Source organism: Rhinolophus sinicus, chromosome 16 (genome assembly GCF_057876585.1).
Source record: "Rhinolophus sinicus isolate RSI-liver-muscle chromosome 16, RSI-T2T, whole genome shotgun sequence".
Lineage (NCBI taxonomy): Eukaryota > Metazoa > Chordata > Mammalia > Chiroptera > Rhinolophidae > Rhinolophus > Rhinolophus sinicus.
This window is the reverse complement of record NC_142516.1, coordinates 97,452,597-97,470,071: the sequence shown is the minus strand read 5'-3', so window position 1 is coordinate 97,470,071 and position 17,475 is coordinate 97,452,597. Positions and strand designations below refer to the sequence as shown.

At 36.1% G+C, this 17,475-nt stretch overlaps 1 protein-coding gene across 2 annotated transcripts in view; it reads left to right on the top strand.

The window, feature by feature from the left end:
- STARD13 (StAR related lipid transfer domain containing 13) overlaps positions 1 to 17,475 on the top strand; it is a 494,577-nt gene that overhangs the window by 93,681 nt on the left and 383,421 nt on the right. The window lies entirely within an intron of this gene.

The window sequence follows — 17,475 nt, the reverse complement described above, 5'->3', positions numbered from 1 at the left end:
AAAACCTTTTCAAGTCTCTGTTGGATATCTGGGGAACTTGAACACAAAATAACTGCAGGCAACAACGGGGCAAGAGCACGGCATTGCTGGCACAGCAGAGAAGGAAACATGGTCCAAGTCCCTGATTCCTAAAATTGTGTCTTTGAGTTATGTAACTAACATATAACATAAAGACTACAGAAGAATGCAGGCACTACAAATAACTACCATACTTAATTTCTAACTATTACACATTGTATTTTTCCCATTCATTCTCAAAAGCAAAATAACCATAAAATAAGTTGAATTTGTGATATCAATTTTAAGGATTGAAAGAATTTGGTTCATTTTGTGAGGAGTTCCTCACCTGGGTGATTCTGACAGGATGCAATGTGAACTGCAATTGCCAAGTCAACCAAAAATGAGGATCACTCTACTTGTCATTCTCTAATGCATAAAACTCATTGGAATGCAATCTCAACACTTCAGAGAGAAGCAGATGTCTTCCACTGACGTATCTGCTAAATGCCCAGAAACTTCAAAATGTGCACAGGAGCTAGCAGACACCAGACTGGGAATTGCTGCCATTCCAAGGAAATGAGCGTCTCTACCGAAGGATTCGTCCTCAGAGACACCAGAGCAAGGAGCAAGGAAGTGCATCCAGCTCTCAGGATACCTGGGGGTGTGAGCATCATGGGACATGTTCAAAACAAGGGCCTCCTGGAAGCACATCATTTTCTGCTGTAGGAGCAGAAGATAATATTTGTGCTTCCTCCCTTGAGCCATGTCTCTCTACACATCTTTCCATCAGGGCTTCAAAGCAAAATCACAAAACAAATCCTAAAGGAAACCCAGTGTGACAGCTTTTCCAACCTTGACTGTATAATCCTCGCTGCTGATGGAGGACTCAGTGTGTGTGTGGGGGGGGAGGGGGCGGGGGGGGGCAGATGCTTCATTTGATGAGTCTGAGAAGAGGAAGAAGAGTGGAGGGGTTATGTTATTACAGAGCTGCCCCCCTGTAAAGCGCATGTAAAGGAACCAGTCAAGAGCTTTCCTCCAAAATAAACAAACAGCCTATGGACTAACAAAGAAGAAAGATCTGAAACATAAAGAGCTTCAGTAAATGTCTTGGAAGCAAACTAAATAATGGCAAAAGTGAACAAGAAGCAATCCATCTAGTAGTGACTTGTGTGGGGGCTAAAAAAAATTAATACTTTTACCTTCTAAATTGCAGCAGGGCTAATAATCAAATTAACAGAGACAGATTAACAGGAGAAAACTGAATTTTAATACGTGTGCATGGAGAATTCTTAAGCATGAAAATTCCAAAAATAGGTAAAATTGGGTAAATATGTTTTTTTTGGACAAAGGAAAAATGAGGGGTAGAGGTCTGAAATTTCACAGGAAGTAGGCAATTTACAGGTCGTTGAAGAAGAGGTGAACATACAAAGCAGATAGATTTTTTGTTAGGCAACCCAGAAACAATGACACGGGTAATGTAGTAAACAGACCCCTGCCTGGAGCCCTCCCAATCACCCTTCTCAATTCCAATTAGGCTGAGAACAAGCCCAAGGTTTCCTTCCTGAAGCAGGCCTTTTCCTCTGAATCTCTTAGGCATGAAAGTGGGGAGGGTCAAAGTTTCTTTCTGAATCTTTTGTTTCTTAATAATCAGCTTAAAATCAATATTCCAAAGGCAAAACTTTTGGTTCCCCTCAGTTGTTACCTAATTACAGTAGGAATGGTTCTTAGGTTTGAAGGATGGCTCCTCTACATTCCCAGTGTAAACACATTATAATACTGTTGTCAAGAACAGTGAGGGGAAAAGTTCATTAGTAAGTCTTTATATGGGGTCAAATTGATAACATAAATTATAAAGTATATAATCTATGGGTATTTCGATATATTCCAAAATTTTGTTTATTCATGTTCCAAGAATCAATTGTATTGTCATCCAATTGACAGAAAAATCAGGTTCCCAAATATTCTAACACGTCCTTGAGAATAGGTAGCTGGCTTTAGGGATTATGACTTCCTGTCCCATGCTCAGGACAGAGGGAGGCCTAGCTTTAAAAGAGCCAATGAAAGAGAATATTCATTACTTTAAACAAACTTGTGCTTGAAATAGCCACTTGCTGACTTCTTATTTGGAGAGCAAATTTATAACTCTCTTTATTCATTTTATTTATCTCTATCTTAACCTATTAATCAAAAGGAAAATTAATATTTGTCTAAAAGTTCAGTCAATAATTTACTCTACTGCCATTTCATCATAACCAAAATAGATACAGTACAAAAAATAAATCTGTATAAATTATGCTATATATTATAGTTTGAAAGTAAAATAATGTAAATCAAATACAATTCAAATTCACAATGAAATACTCATGTAATTATAATTTCATGACTGATGCATTTTATTTTTTAAAACCTTTCTTCCAACTGAGATGTCCCTTTATATGCTGAAGCTTATATTCTGCTCACTTTCTCATTTAGTGCCTTTTTCCTTTAACTTTATGCATTATATAAAATTATTAAATCCTTCAAATTTCTTTAAAATCATTCCACAATTGAACATAGATCCTCCTCTAATTACAAATAATTTATCTATTTGGAACGGAGCATTTAGCCCAGGTGGAAGGTTCAAGGAGGGATCCCAGGAGATGTCTTTTCTTATTAATTTGCATAAGCTCTTCATGCCATGACATTTATATATATTTATAGCTCGTATTCAATATTACAAAACTGTTCTTCGAAGTATTTGACCATTTCACACTTCACCAGTGAGATATGAATGGGAACTAGTGGTGAAGTTTACACCGTCCTTCTTACTTTTGGACAAAGAATAACATTGATACAATATCATATACAAGATTATTTGACATATTTAAATTAGCCAACAGATTGTGTATATAAATTTATATTCTCCTCTCATCAATAGGCAAAATTTCTAGACCTAGTGCTAAATAAACTTTGTGTGCTATTTGCACTCAGTTAAATCAGAATAGCTACTCCTACCACAGAGACGTTCTCATATCTGTCTTCTACACTCTTACATTCTTTTAAGAGAGTAATTGTTATTGGTAGTTAAAAAATTATATGACAGACCTATAGGAAAACTCAATTCCTTAACTTAATATGACATTAGAATGACTGTCCAAAAATAAAGCTCAAATGTATTTCTTATTTAACCTACTCTGAATTTGATATATATTTAGTTACTAATCTTTCTGAAATATAGGTAAAGAAATCTCCCTTGGATAAACATGTAAATTATGTTGAGGCTTTATACTAAATAACTGTATTAAATAGACAACCTTACATATATATTTAGTGTGTTCACTGTTTAATCCCCTCATTCATAGCCTGGAACTTGCTGATATTCATCAAGAATATAATTAACCTGAGAAACTAACTCTTACTCAATTATTTAGTACCTGGTGACAGATAGCCGCCCTGTGCAGACAGGACAGCACACTACTGAAGCTCAGGTGGCTCCCAAGAAAATTACATGGATAGCTTACTCCTGGTACTGCACTAGTTCTCCTAAATGCCTGCTATCCCTAGGACAGCAATATTTAAGGAAGTTACGGAGCTCTGCTTTCTAGCATGCTATTAACAAATAATTGCCATGGGAGCATGCTAATCGCCTTACCGAACTTTACAAAAGTCACCTGACCACAGGGAGCTAGGTAATGGTTTACCTGCCATCACTACCACATCGGGGCCGCCAGTCATCACTGGCACTTGTGAAGTTCACTCCAGGTCTTCCGTACTTATTTGCTGCCCTCTCCACAAGCCTCTCTGTCTTTATCTCGATTTACTGTAAGTACCAAAGCAAGATAACAAGAGGCCCCTAGAAATACACATCCCGACAAAGGAGCTCATGTTGCAGAATGACTAGGAACTGCTGTTCAGGAAAACTGCCTATAAGTCAATAACGCCTGTTCAGCAAAGTAACAGCTGTTTTCTCCCTAACACCTCATCCTTTAAAATAAACTATTCATTTAAACAGCAGACAAAAAAAATTCCTAAGTACAACAACTCAAAAATTAATCTACTCAAACTATCTCTCCTAAAGAAGAAATGTAAACCCATAAACATATTTTGACTTTTTTTCTAATAGTGACATACGGTCCCGTTTACATACGGACTTCTTAGGAGAAGTGTTTATAAGACAGGGGTGCCCAGCACAAGGTGGGCGCAGGGCATGTTGACCCAGCTCTTTTGACACTGGGGATGATGTCACCCTGAGTTTCAATCAGAAGTTTACTGACATTGATGAAAAAACCTTCCATAGCAAATTTCATTGAAGTAATTTAACCAATATATCAACTCTCTACACAATGCAGCTATACCCCTTTTCTTTTTTGTCTGCTTTTATTTTTCTGTAATGATCCACTGCTATCATTTTCCTGTATAAATTAATAGAAGATTTGATTCCCTGAACCATTTCTGCTCATATTGTTTTTTTATCAATTTTAGCTTCACTATTATAAATTTGCTCTTTTGCCCATTATTTCTATGAAATCCCATTTTCTATGATCTAAATATTATAAAACTTTAATTCTTCTGTATTTATAGTCTGCAACAGATTCCATCTTGTGCAGTTTTAGCTGCCATTAACTTATATTTTGTGTTTTTTGTTTCTACTAACTAAGATTTCCTTGGGTCACTATTAGCTTTCTTCACAAAGATATCGGCATTCTTTACCACACTTTTGTTACCTGGACCCAATATTGGAGTCCATCTGCCTGCAAGCACTGGCCCAAAAGAAAGGCATGAGTAGGAGTTTGCAGTATAGGAAGAAAAATAGTTTAATACTGAACTGGCCAACCTGGAGTACAGGGAGCTAATGCATTAAAGCCCCACGTCTCGGATGGCATGTAGGTTACAGACTGTATGGAGTAAAATCATGAGACACCGTGGGTTGTGGTTCGGTGTTGTGCTGGAAGCTGATTGGTCAGAGGTGAGATAAGGGTAATGAATCATTTCTTCAGCTCTTGAGGACAGCTCTGAGGTCTGCTCTGGTGTCCCTTTCTCTGTGTGGTTTCATGGGAAAGTAGCCAGGGGGTCATTCCACCCCAGGGCTCAGGAGCTGAAACGTAACTTAGGTCAAGTTGTTACCTTTAACTACCAGAGGTCCAGACCTTGTGTGTTAGGTCCGGGCTCCTGTCTTCTGCTGCCTCCGGGGGTTGCTGATTATCTGGGGGAAAGGCTGGGTCTCTGAGGGTATAGAGAGATAGATATGTGATTTCTAGAGCTAGGATGTAGAATTAAATTTAATGAGTCATAAGGACTCTCGGTTTCACTTTTCAGTTAAAAATTAGTCAGTTTCATTTTGTGTTTGTTACTCCTATTGGAATATTTGTTATGAATTTTATAAAAAGTTGGGTGGGCCTTTGTATTTATTTCTTGGAAAAAAAATGGGTGTGGGCACTAGGCAGAGTCGAAGCAATCAACTTCATCAATATGTAAATATTTAAACCGTGACCAAGTGAAGCTCAAATCAAGTTTTGGAGAGAAGCTGATGAGTGCAGTAAAGCACAAAAACCGCACTGCAGGAATATTTAAAAGGCATACGATGGCTTGCTTAGGTGCAGAGATATTAAACCATCAGTTAGACAATTGAGAAGAAGCTGAAAACTGAAGCCAAAATACAAAATTATCTAGGGTACCTATATTGCTAGAACCTGTAAAATACGGTAGGCAATGGCAGGCCTACTGTAAGCAAAATTAAATAAGAACTAGTGTGGGGACAGAGCCAGGAGTGCAGTTTCCAGGCTCTCGGTCTCACATGGAAAGGTGCTGGCTCAGGTAGTAAATGGCCATCAACTATGACTAGATGGCCATCAGCTGTGGCTAGTTGGCCGTCAGCTGTAACCAGTGAGCCACTGGCCACTAATATAACTGCTGTGGCTATGCTAGCAGCAAATGGGGGCTAGCAAGAAGATGGCTGAGTTAGCAAGAGCAGATTGCAGCTAGCAAGTGAGGTGGGTTGGCAGAGAGAAGTGGACGGCAGGTTGTGGATCATGTGGCTCCTGCTTCCTGTGTCTCCAACCCAGCCGCCAGCGAGAGTATAGTGGTATGACTCCCCATCTATGGCTCCGTGGATGTTCCATTTCTGCCTCACCATGTCCTGTGTTCTTATGTGGGGAGCGGGACCAGAGACCCTGCATGACACCATGTATGACAACTAGACTACAGAAGGATGGAATCTGGACACAGCAAGGATTGTCTAATTTTATAAAAGACCTCCAGCTGGGAATCAAGGTTTCTCTGACCTGGCAAACTTCTCATTTCTCCCAAGTTACTTTAACTAATAAATTTCAGGTGGCATGAGGACCTGTCTCTATTTACCAGGTCCGTGATTATGTGCTCTGAGCCTGTGTGTGTAGGTACCGTAGAAATGAATGAGAGCAACCTTAAAAGACGATGAGACACCACATACGAGTATACCATAAGATGAAGTGCTATGATTATGATGGAGAGTCTTCACAAATACCAAAAACTGTACTAGTGGGAAGACTTGTACAGAAAACTAGACATAGTCTCTGAGTCTCAGGCAGTTAGAGAAGACGAGGAGCTATATTGTGGTACATTCTGCAACAGACACAGGTACAAATGCTTTCACAACACAAAGGAAAAAGTAATTAATTGGGTTTGGGAAAACTTCCAAAGACGGTGGCATTGATTTGGGCCTTGAAAGATAAATAAAAAGGAAGGCGTTTATTATACTGAGAAGGAAAGAGAAGAGAATAGTCAGGATATTTTGGATCAAGCCCCTGGCTGTCCAAAATATTACTGGTATATGTTAATACCAATAATAATTCCCATCTATGACATATTCTTTAGATCCGTTTAGAAGCAGAGTCCCGGGCTGTGTGAGAGATTTGAATGAGCCTATAGGGAATTGCTGCTGTCAATGCTCCCCACCCCCCGGTTAGGAGGCCCTAGTCACTGATCACAGCACGACGCAAAGGTTACAGAATCTATGGGGAATTTGCTTCCCTTAAACTTTACCAGTGTAGCTTAAGGGAAGTCACAAAATAGATGATGTGACTTTATCAAAATATGCTTTTTAAAAAACTTGACCAAAAGCAACAAAGCTGCTAATTTTTAAAAAAATAAATAACAGTGGAAAAAAAAATAACCTTTGTGGTATCTTACTAGTACATTCATTCTTGCAATAGCTTATGCTCAATATAATTTTACCTTGGTGAAAAGGGTTTCCTTGTTTTTTTTCTTCTCAACTCCCAACTAGCATGTTAGAAAATCTTCCAAAATTTACATAATTTTACTTATTATTTATTGATATTTTTATCATATAGCAGATATGTAAAATAGTTCTTTTTTTTTAAATGAACCAATTTAGGCAAATTCATCCTTTTACCCATAAAATTAATACTGTTTTGTTATATACATAGCTCATTTATTCAACAAACATATACTAATAACTTGGTGCTCCAGGGCACACAAAAATGAAGAAGACAGGATCCCTGGACTTTGGCGAGTTTAGTGGTGGACATTTTTAAAATGTTCCTAATAAGTATGTAAGTTAAAAGTATATATCAAGTACTATACAATTTCAGAAGAAAAAGGCATTATTTTGTATAGAGAATCCAGGAAGCCTTCATGGAGGAAGTCCCATGTGACCTGGGCTTAAGTGTTGAATAGAAGACATTGGACACATGAAAATGGAAGATTATTTTACAAAGACAAAAACATAAGTAAGGTCATAAAGGGGAAAACGTGTAGGCACCCACACCGGAGAATAAAAAGAGGTTCAGAGCTACTTAAGGGCATGATCATAAAAGAAAATTATGGATGACAGACTGTCTCAGTTTTTAAAAAAGGTAGGAAATAACTAAAATGAATGCGAAGATTTCACTTTCTAAATTTGGATATTATATCTTCAAAAATTACCACTGGCTCAAGATTTAACAGGAAAAAGAGAACATTTAAATGAGGTTCAGAACCAAATAACATTCAAGAATATAAATCACCTATTATCCTCAGATATGAGGGGTGATCAAACAATACAGTAAATGTTTAAATTTAAAAATTTATTACAGTAAAAGACACATTGCCATTAACTTCCCCTGACTTTGAACACACTTATCCCATCGTTCTTGCCACTTTCTGAAGCAGTTCTGGAAGTCCTCTTTCGTGAGTATCTTTAGTTGCGCTGTCGTGGCTGCCTCGATATCTTGTATCATTTGGTTTGGGGAAGAGCCAGAAGTTGCACGGTGCCAGATCCAGTGAATAAGGTGGATGAGGACACACTGTAATGCTTTTATGAGACACAAATTGCTGTACCAGAAACCATGTGTAACATGGAGCATTGTCGTGATGGAGGATGATTTACAGCACACTTTAAAACACACCTTCTCTCAACCGTAGCTCGCACTCAACTGACTGCACCAAAGAAGTTGAAACTTGTCACACACTGTTACTAAGGTTTGCTTCCCGTATTGAAGATCCCTGCCTTTCTGTTGGATGGTATTCGGCAGCAGCATTCACTGTATTTTATGATCACAACGGAAAGGCTCCATGTCACACATCACTTCTGGTATACAGTAATTTCTCTTAAATAAAAATATTACCGTGCGTCCTCATCCACCTTATTCTCTGGATGTGATACCATGCGACTTCTGGTTCCTCCCCAAAGTCAAAATGACCATAAAAAGTAAACATTTTGAACTGATTCAGGACACTGAGGCAGCCACGAAAACACAACTAAAGACACTCACAAAAGAGGACTTCCAGAACTGCTTCAGAAAGTGACAAGACTGGTGGGATAAGTGTGTTCAAAGCAAGGGGGAGTATTTTGAGGGGGATTAATGGCAATGTGTCTTTTACTGTAATTTTTTTTAAAACTTTAAACATTCACCGTATTTTTTAATCACACCTTGTAGCAATGGAAATATTAGCTATGAATATTTTGAAAAACCTGAAGTGAGATATTAAGCTGCTAAAGTTGAAAAAGATGCCGAGTTATTGCAGGCTGACTGAGAAAACTGAAGGCCAAATGTGTTACTCTTCAATTTGCAGCTGTAGTTGAAGCAGAAAGAAATGACAGAGCATTAGTCACATTATGTGGTAAAATAATGGCCCGAGGGTGGGGTTATTATTAAATGACACCTTTGGAATTGTTGACTCATGCTGTGAAATATCTCTGTGCTGTACAAAAAGCATTATAGTATGATATTTTTATGTCTTTGGATTGCAAGGGATTAGAAAGTAGCTCTGAAAAGCAACTAATTTAGGAGGATTTAGAATGAAGAGCAGTCTGAAGTTTTGGTGGAGCATTACACTTGGTGTCCTGGCAGAAAGCAGTAAAGAACTTCAGTCGGGTGCATGGGCATAGATCTCTCCAACCCAATTTGTAATACACATCTAAAGTCACTCACAAAGACATGTTACATAGACAAGAAATGTTATGGAGAAAAAGAAATATTTCTAAGTAATGCAATTAAAAATAAGAGAGTATTTCTACAAATAATCACACAGTCCGTCAAGGGAAAAACACCTTCAATTTGAAATAGTTGTAAAATGAACAGAATAAAAGAATTCAAGCAAATAATTTTTATCACTGTGGCAAAAAAAAGTTCAGATTCTTTGCAAAGGTTTTGAATTCTAGAATAAGTTCTATAGACCAGTTTTCTTTTTTTAAAAAAAAACTAAATTAACAACATTCAGGAGTTCATTTTCATGCAAAGCGGTCCGTTAGAAATCCAGACCAAAAAAGAAAAATCCATCCAAGTTTATTTGGACTAATAACTTTACAAGCTTATGAACTTTTATAGCAAACTAAAAGAAGAAACTGCAAAAGGATGTAACATAGACACACAGGATTCTTAAACATTGCAATGCTGGCAACAGTAGCCTCTGAGAGAAATAATACTTTATTATTAATACCTGCACTGAAGGCATTGAAAAATATGCTATCACTTACAAAGAATGTAAGTCGGCTGAGCTATTGTCAACAATTACAGAATATAGAGATAGAAAGAACTCAAACCAAACACGTGATGGTGTTTAATTTTGTGGGCCTTTATTTGAAGGGCTCTGACTTTATGCATTTGCAATTTCTTTTAGTCTAACTAAAGCATAACAATAAAAAGCTAAAATGTACCAGTTAATGTTACTGATTCTGAAACATATATTTTTAAAATAGAAATGAGCAATGAGATATTTTAAGAATTTTAAATGGTAGATAGCTGTCTGCTTACAAATGAATTCTCAACAGTCAAACAGTCTCAAAGGTAGTTGGTCCTTTCTGGGATATCGCTGTTCAATTTCTTTTGGCAGCACTTTTTATGATGCCTGAACGGGCCCTTTTATTGTGACCCAGTTTGCAAGGTTGATTATATTCATTCCTTTCGCATATTGAGGTGGCATTCCCCGTATTTTTTGCCACCCTAGATTCTGTGGGAAAGGAGGAAAACACCCAGGCCTTTCTTCTTTTGAAGGCTAATGCTTTTCCCTTTAAAATAATTTCCTGTTTCCTTAAGATGTCATCCTTTGGAAGTCCACATGGGAACTGATTTGGCCTTAAAAAAAGTTTAAACTAATACCTATGAATTTAAATTTGTTTCCAAATCAAGTTAAGGCTCTGTTAGAGAAAAAAAAAAACCGTCAAAGAACTAATGTTGCACTATTTAACATCCGCCTTGTAAGTGTAAGAAAATATTGCGATATAGCTGTGTGGACAGATATGTAAGGAAATAGACTATCCTTAGGACACTACCTACAACGTCAGAAAGTTTCTTATTTTATATCAAGCTCCCGGAACCTGAAAATAATATCCATACGTCAGTCCATTCAGAGTGCTAGAATAAACTACCAGAAACAGGGTGTTTTATAAACGACAGACATTCATTTCTCACAGCTCTGGAGGCTAGAAAGACAAGGCACCAGCAGATTGGGTTCTTGGTGAGGGGTTTCCTCTCCTTGTATCTGCTCTAACCTGGTATGTCTTGTCATCTGCTTATAAAGGCACTAATCCTATCGTGGGAGCTCTATGCCCATGACCTCATCTAAATCTAATTACCTCCCAAATGCCTCACCTGCTAATGCCATCACATTGGGGTTAGGGCTTCAACGTGTGATTTGGGGGAGGACACAAATATTCAGTCCATCACACCAAGTACGCATATGGTATTTGAGGCACTTAACCGCTCTGTTCTCTAACTAATGTATTCCAATTGTATTCAGAGCCTTTCAAAGCTAAAGTGTTTCTGAATTTAGTATTTTGTGCCTAAAGGTAACTTCTTTTAGTTAAAAGAATAGGTGGTACTTTTGGAAAAATAAAACAATATTATAAAGAAACATTATAAGTACACATAGGATGTTAAAATAGTTTAGAAAATAATGACCTAAGAGTATTAGTCTTCAAAAACATTTCAAACCTCTTCTCTAATTTGACACAGAGAAAAGCAAATGAAGCAAAACTCTTTCTAATCACCTAAAAAAATAATTTCTGGGAAATAGAGAATTTAAATGACAGATCCATTGAAGATTATAATATAAAATGCCTAGTATATGCTTTGAAACATTAAGTTAAAATTCAACTATTATTACATTTAACATTTTATTGTTTTCAATCCTTAGGATATGTGCTAATTTCCAGATGAGTGACTTTGTTAGAAAAGGATGTCACTGAACTTGAAGATTACTGAGAGCTGAAAATAGAACTCTAATATTGAGTGAAACTCCTGGTTGATAGTAGTAGATTTATATTAGTATACAGAGTATTACTACAATCACTTTATTTTATTTAACACACTAACTATTCAGAGTTACACAAGAGTTACTTTTTACGTATCATCATTTTCAGACCCTAAGAGGTCATACAGTAAAGTAGAAACCAGAAAGTGAGAAAAATCAGTGTGCCTTTATCTTATGTTAATTTAGGGCTCTCACTGGTGCTTTACAGACCTGAATGAGAGGTAGGATGATTTCATCTAGCTGACTGTAGCTTTGATGGATCTTTTTCTCTTTTCACATGATGAATTACCAAATGTCTACTTGAAGTAAGAAGTCGTATTCATCTTCTTTCTTTACCTAACTCACTAATGCATTATTAGGAAAATAATTTAAGCGTGGAGAAGTTGATAGACCCGCCATAAATGCAGAACATTAAAAATTATTTTGGTAAAAGTAAGTTTATTTCTGGAATGGGAATAAATAAGCGAGAAGTAAGAGTCAGGAAGGGAAAAAGAAAGAAGACAGGAAAGGAATGAACAAGCATCAACAGCATTATTTATGAATATCAAGTATCATTATCCCCAAAACAATTAAATATCATCTTGATTTTATAACTTCCATTTCCTTATGAATTTCTCCGGAAGATATCTGGTATATTGAAAGTTCATTACATTGTGCAAAATGCCAGGCTTAACAGCAAACATGACAGCATTAACCTTCACTCGTCACCACTTGCCTCACCAGTTAGGAGGCCCTATGTCTATAACAGCTCCACAACCCACTGTTCTGTCTGGTATGTTTGCTGAGGAAGAATAACGATCACCTACATATTTGGGGCTCCAGGAACAGGTAATACAGCAGCAGCAGACTATAACAATGGACCTAATACTAACTGAAATTAACTATTACAGAACAGTCAGCAAAGTTCTTTTCCTTGAGTTCTCTAATGCAATTCTCACAACCCTGGTGTTAAGTACTAATATCTGGTTCTCTCAGTTTTTTAAGTGAAGAAATTAAAAGTTTGGAGAGCTCCAGTAGTTGTCCAGATTCACTTAACTAATAAATAGTAGAACCAGACTCAACCAGTATTTTCCAACTCCAAAGTTTGCTCTTTCTCTTAGATCATCATCCTCTAGAAAAATCTAGCTGTGGGTAGTAGGTAAGAGTGAAGGGGAACAGCTGTTTAAGACGATCAGCCACTGAACTATTTTCTGTGTCTATGAGTATTTGTTTCTTTGTCTGTCTTATTCCTTTGTTGCTTTCAGTTTTCTGTCCCACATATCAGTGAAATCATATGGTTCATGACTCTTGTCTGACTAATTTCACTTAGCACAATGATTTCAAGGGGAAGGAGGGAAAGGGGTGTTAGGTGAGGGTAAACGGGATCTAATATATGGTGATGGAAGGAGAAGTGACTTGGGTGGTGAACACACAATGTGAGATATAGATAACGTATTACAGAGCTGTATACCTGAAACCCATGTAACTTTACTAACAATTGTCACCCCAATAAACTTTAATTAAATATAAATAAATAAAATTTTTAAAAAATAAAAAGATAATCAGCAACTTAGAGAATACTAGAGATTAGCACTAGAGCTTCACAGAAATTTAACCAGGGCATTGAAATTTGTAGCAAAAACAAACTCAGCAATTACAACATAATTTCAGAATAAAAGAGGTTTACATCTAACAGGGTAACTCTCCTTTTCCAGAAATTCCATGAAAAGTTTATGCAGACAATAAAAGCCATCCAGCTTCTCTGCTGGTCTGGCCTCCAACTAAAAATAACCAAGTCTTCTCTGCAGAAACTGTGCTGAGGCCCAGCTGGGGGCTAGAGAAACAGGAAATGGGCTCAGCTGTTGGATGCTGAGATTAGAGAAAACCCACCTCTGAGGTCTGTGGTGTAAGAGTTTTGGATTAAGAGTCAGGATACCTAGATCTTAGTGTCAGCTCGGATGCTAGCTTACTATATACTACCTTACACACATATGACATCTTTTTTGACTACTTTACTAAATTCTTACACAGTTATCTCAGAACATTACCTAGGCTCTCAAATTGTGGTCCTCAGACCACCTGCCTCAGAATCCCCTGAAAGTTCTTCTTGTAAATGCAGATTCCTGTGCCCCATTCAACACCTACTCAATCAAAATATCCTGAGATGAATTCAGGAAAACCCAGCTGCACTTTTAAAGTTTGCACACTTAAAATCTGCAAAGCAATAGGAGGATCTTTGTAATAAAACACATGTAATTTTCATCCTAATGCCAACATTTATTGGCAAATTACTTTTTCTCAACCTCTCTGGACCTCACTTTTCCCACCTGTAAAATGGGTAGGACAACTTCCAACTTATTGGGTGGATATGAAGATCAAGTAAGATAATACATTTATAACGTTAATGTGCCTAACAGAATTCCTAACACATAACAGTCAGTAAATGAATGTTACATACCTCTCCTTCATAGCATCAGACAATAAGGGAAGCAGGTATTTATTCAGTGCTAACTATAGTAGTACTAGGCACATTACATATATTAACTCACTAATTATTATAACCCTATGAACAGGGCACTATTGTTATCTTCACTTCCTCTCCAGAGGGAGATCCTAAGACAGTTAGGTAACTTACCTAAGGTAAGAGATGGACTCACAAGCCCTGTCTGACTCGAACACAAGACAAAGCTCGAGAAGCACTGCCTTAGAAGCACTGCTCTGATCACTGCCTTCAAGAAAAACATGGCAGAACTGAAGCCCACTTAGGATATATGGGATTGGGGCCAGATGATTCTGATACACAAGGAATTTTGAGATTCACTGCCAAATTCAGATTCACTGCCAAATACAACACAATTGTATTTCCAAGGTATTTTATTTAATAAATCTTATCTATCCCTATGTCAGTATTACACCTTTAAAATATGGTTAAATGTCTGTTAATATTCTTTGGGCCAGATAGTCTAAAGCAGGGGTGTCCAAACTTTTTTTCAATGTTTTTCACCAAGGGCCATATTCGGTAAAATACACAAACAGCCGGGCCACTCACTAGAGGTGAAATACATACTGCCTCACCTGGTTTATTTAAGTAAACTAAATATATTTTTGGAATTTGCTGCAGGCCAATAAAAAATGGATTGCGGGCTGCAGTTGGCCCGCGGGCCACAGTTTGGACACCCCTGGTCTAAAGTGTACAGCAGATATAGTGGAAACTCAAACTTATGAAAGGAATAAGCACTTGGCATGCTCAACAAATCTTCAGTATAATAGAACCAGGAACTTAAAAATAGAAATCTTTTTCAAAAATTTGCAATGAATCCTGAAAAATAAATTATCTATGAATTTTCAAATTTTTGATATAATTTTTAAACATTTTAATTAATAAAAATGTTTGCTCATTTATATAATGGTAAATTATAAATGAATATTAAAAATTCTACTCGGACTACAACCAAGCACAAAATTACAATTAACATATTGGTGTATGTACAGAGGGTGCCAAAATAATGTATACACATTTTAAGAAAGGAAAAAACTATTAAAATTGTAATACTCAATATATACCGATAACAAAGGATGAAAACAAATCATGTCTGTACATATTTTTGGCATCCCTGGTATTTTCTATTATTCTCCTTTTGCAGTTAATTTGGTTTTGTTTATGAAGTTATAATCTTACCATTTATAATTTTTACTTCCTATTTCACTTAACATACATTTTAAAAGAATTATCACTTATAATGACAGACTATAATAATTTTAATGACAGCATAACATCCCTACTCGTGGGTTGTAAGTTAACTATGGTTGTCTTACCTAATCCCCTACTCAGGTGTTTAGGTTATTTCAATTTTTATACAATTATGAATTAAGCTACAATTAATATTTTGTCTCACTCCATTTTAGAATTATTTCCATAAGATTCCTAAGAGTATAAGTGCAATGTCAAGTTCCACCATTCATATCAACAAAAATTATTTATTTCAAAATGTGTTGTAATGTCTTTCAATATGTACTAAGACATATACAATGTTATATTTCTTAGGTATTTTGTTCAATTAATGTTCATGCCTACATCAGTATACAATATTTTGATTATCAAAGCTTAGAAATATGGTTCAATATCTAGTATAGGTTGTGTAATTCATTTCCCTTCCTTTCAAAATACTCTGTGCATTTCTTTTGTGTATTTAACTTTCCAGATGAACTTTAGATTTTGTCAAGTTGGAAAACAAATCAAACCAAAATTTAGTTATGATTTTCACTGGAATTGTATTAAATCGGTAAAGTAATTTGGAAGCAACTGATATCCTTGAAGTATTATTGTTGACATACAGAAACATGGTTTATCTAATTTATTCTACTTTTAAGTCTCTCAGAGCTTTCTCACTTTTTATCCATGTAAGCTACAAATATTTCTCATTAAAGGTTTTCTGAAAATTTATACTTTTGTTGCTATGGTGAATGTGATTCTCCTTTCATTAATTTTTTAGCAGGTTTATTGAAGTATAATTTATATATAAAATTCCCATTTAAGTATGTAATTCAAAGATTTTTTTTTATTATAGAGTTGTCCAGCCAGACCACAATGCAGTCTTGCAACATTTCTGTCACCAAAACAAAGATTCCCCTTTTTTTGGTGATTTCTTATTTCTATTACAGTTGGAAAAAATATTTTGTATTATTTAAGTCCTTTTGAACATACTGAGATGTGTTTCTTGGATGTCATCTACTTTGGGGAATGTTCCCCATGTACTTGGGAAGAATGTGCATTCTGCTTTCATTCGGTGGAGTGTTCTATAGATGTTAGGTCAAGATGGTTGATAGTGTTAAGTGATATAAAAGTTATCCTTTCTAATTTTCGATCTAGTTGTCCTATCAATTAAGATTGGCATGTTGAAGTCTGCAACTATTATTATTTGTCTATTTCTCTCCTCATTCTGTCATTTATTGCTTCATGTACTTGGGATATCCAACTTAGGTATATGCACATTTATAACTGTTCTATTTCCCTGTTGAATTGACCTTTTTATCTTTATGAAATGTCCCTCTTTGTCTTATTTAAAGATAAAATACTAAGTCATCCCCTTTAAAACTGGATAAAATAATTAAGCTCTCAGCAATTTTATATTGAAATGTCCTACTGTGTTTCCCCAAAAATAAGACCTAGCCAGACAATCAGCTCTAATGTGTCTTTTGGAGCAAAAATTAATATAAGACCCGGTATTATATATTATATTATATTATATTATATTATATTATATTATATTATATTATATTATATTATATTATTATTATATTATGTTATATTATAAGACCGAGTCTTATAGTAAAACAAAACCAGGTCTTACATTAATTTTTGCTCCAAAAGATGCATTAGAGCTGATGGTCCGGCTAGGTATTATTTTCGGGGAAACATGGTACAAGTTCTATTAGGTTGGTACGAAAGTAATTGTGGTTTAAAAGGTTAATAAATGCAAAAACCGCAATTACTTTTGTACCAACCTAAGAGACAGTATAATAGGATTTTAATGAGGGAGAGAAATCACTAATTTACAGAGGATATGCCGGTTTCACTAGGAAGTTGGAGTGCTTTACTGAAGACTCCATTATGATACCAGTTGGGAGACCATACCCTGAAAGGATGGGGTTCTGTTTCACAGGATAGAGTACATGCTTTGAATTACAGATCATTATGTGGCCCTGCTTTCTGTTAGTCAGAAAACATGGTTCCAGAAATTAAGGTGCGAAACACAATAACCAAATTGTAGAATTTTTGCTTTTCAT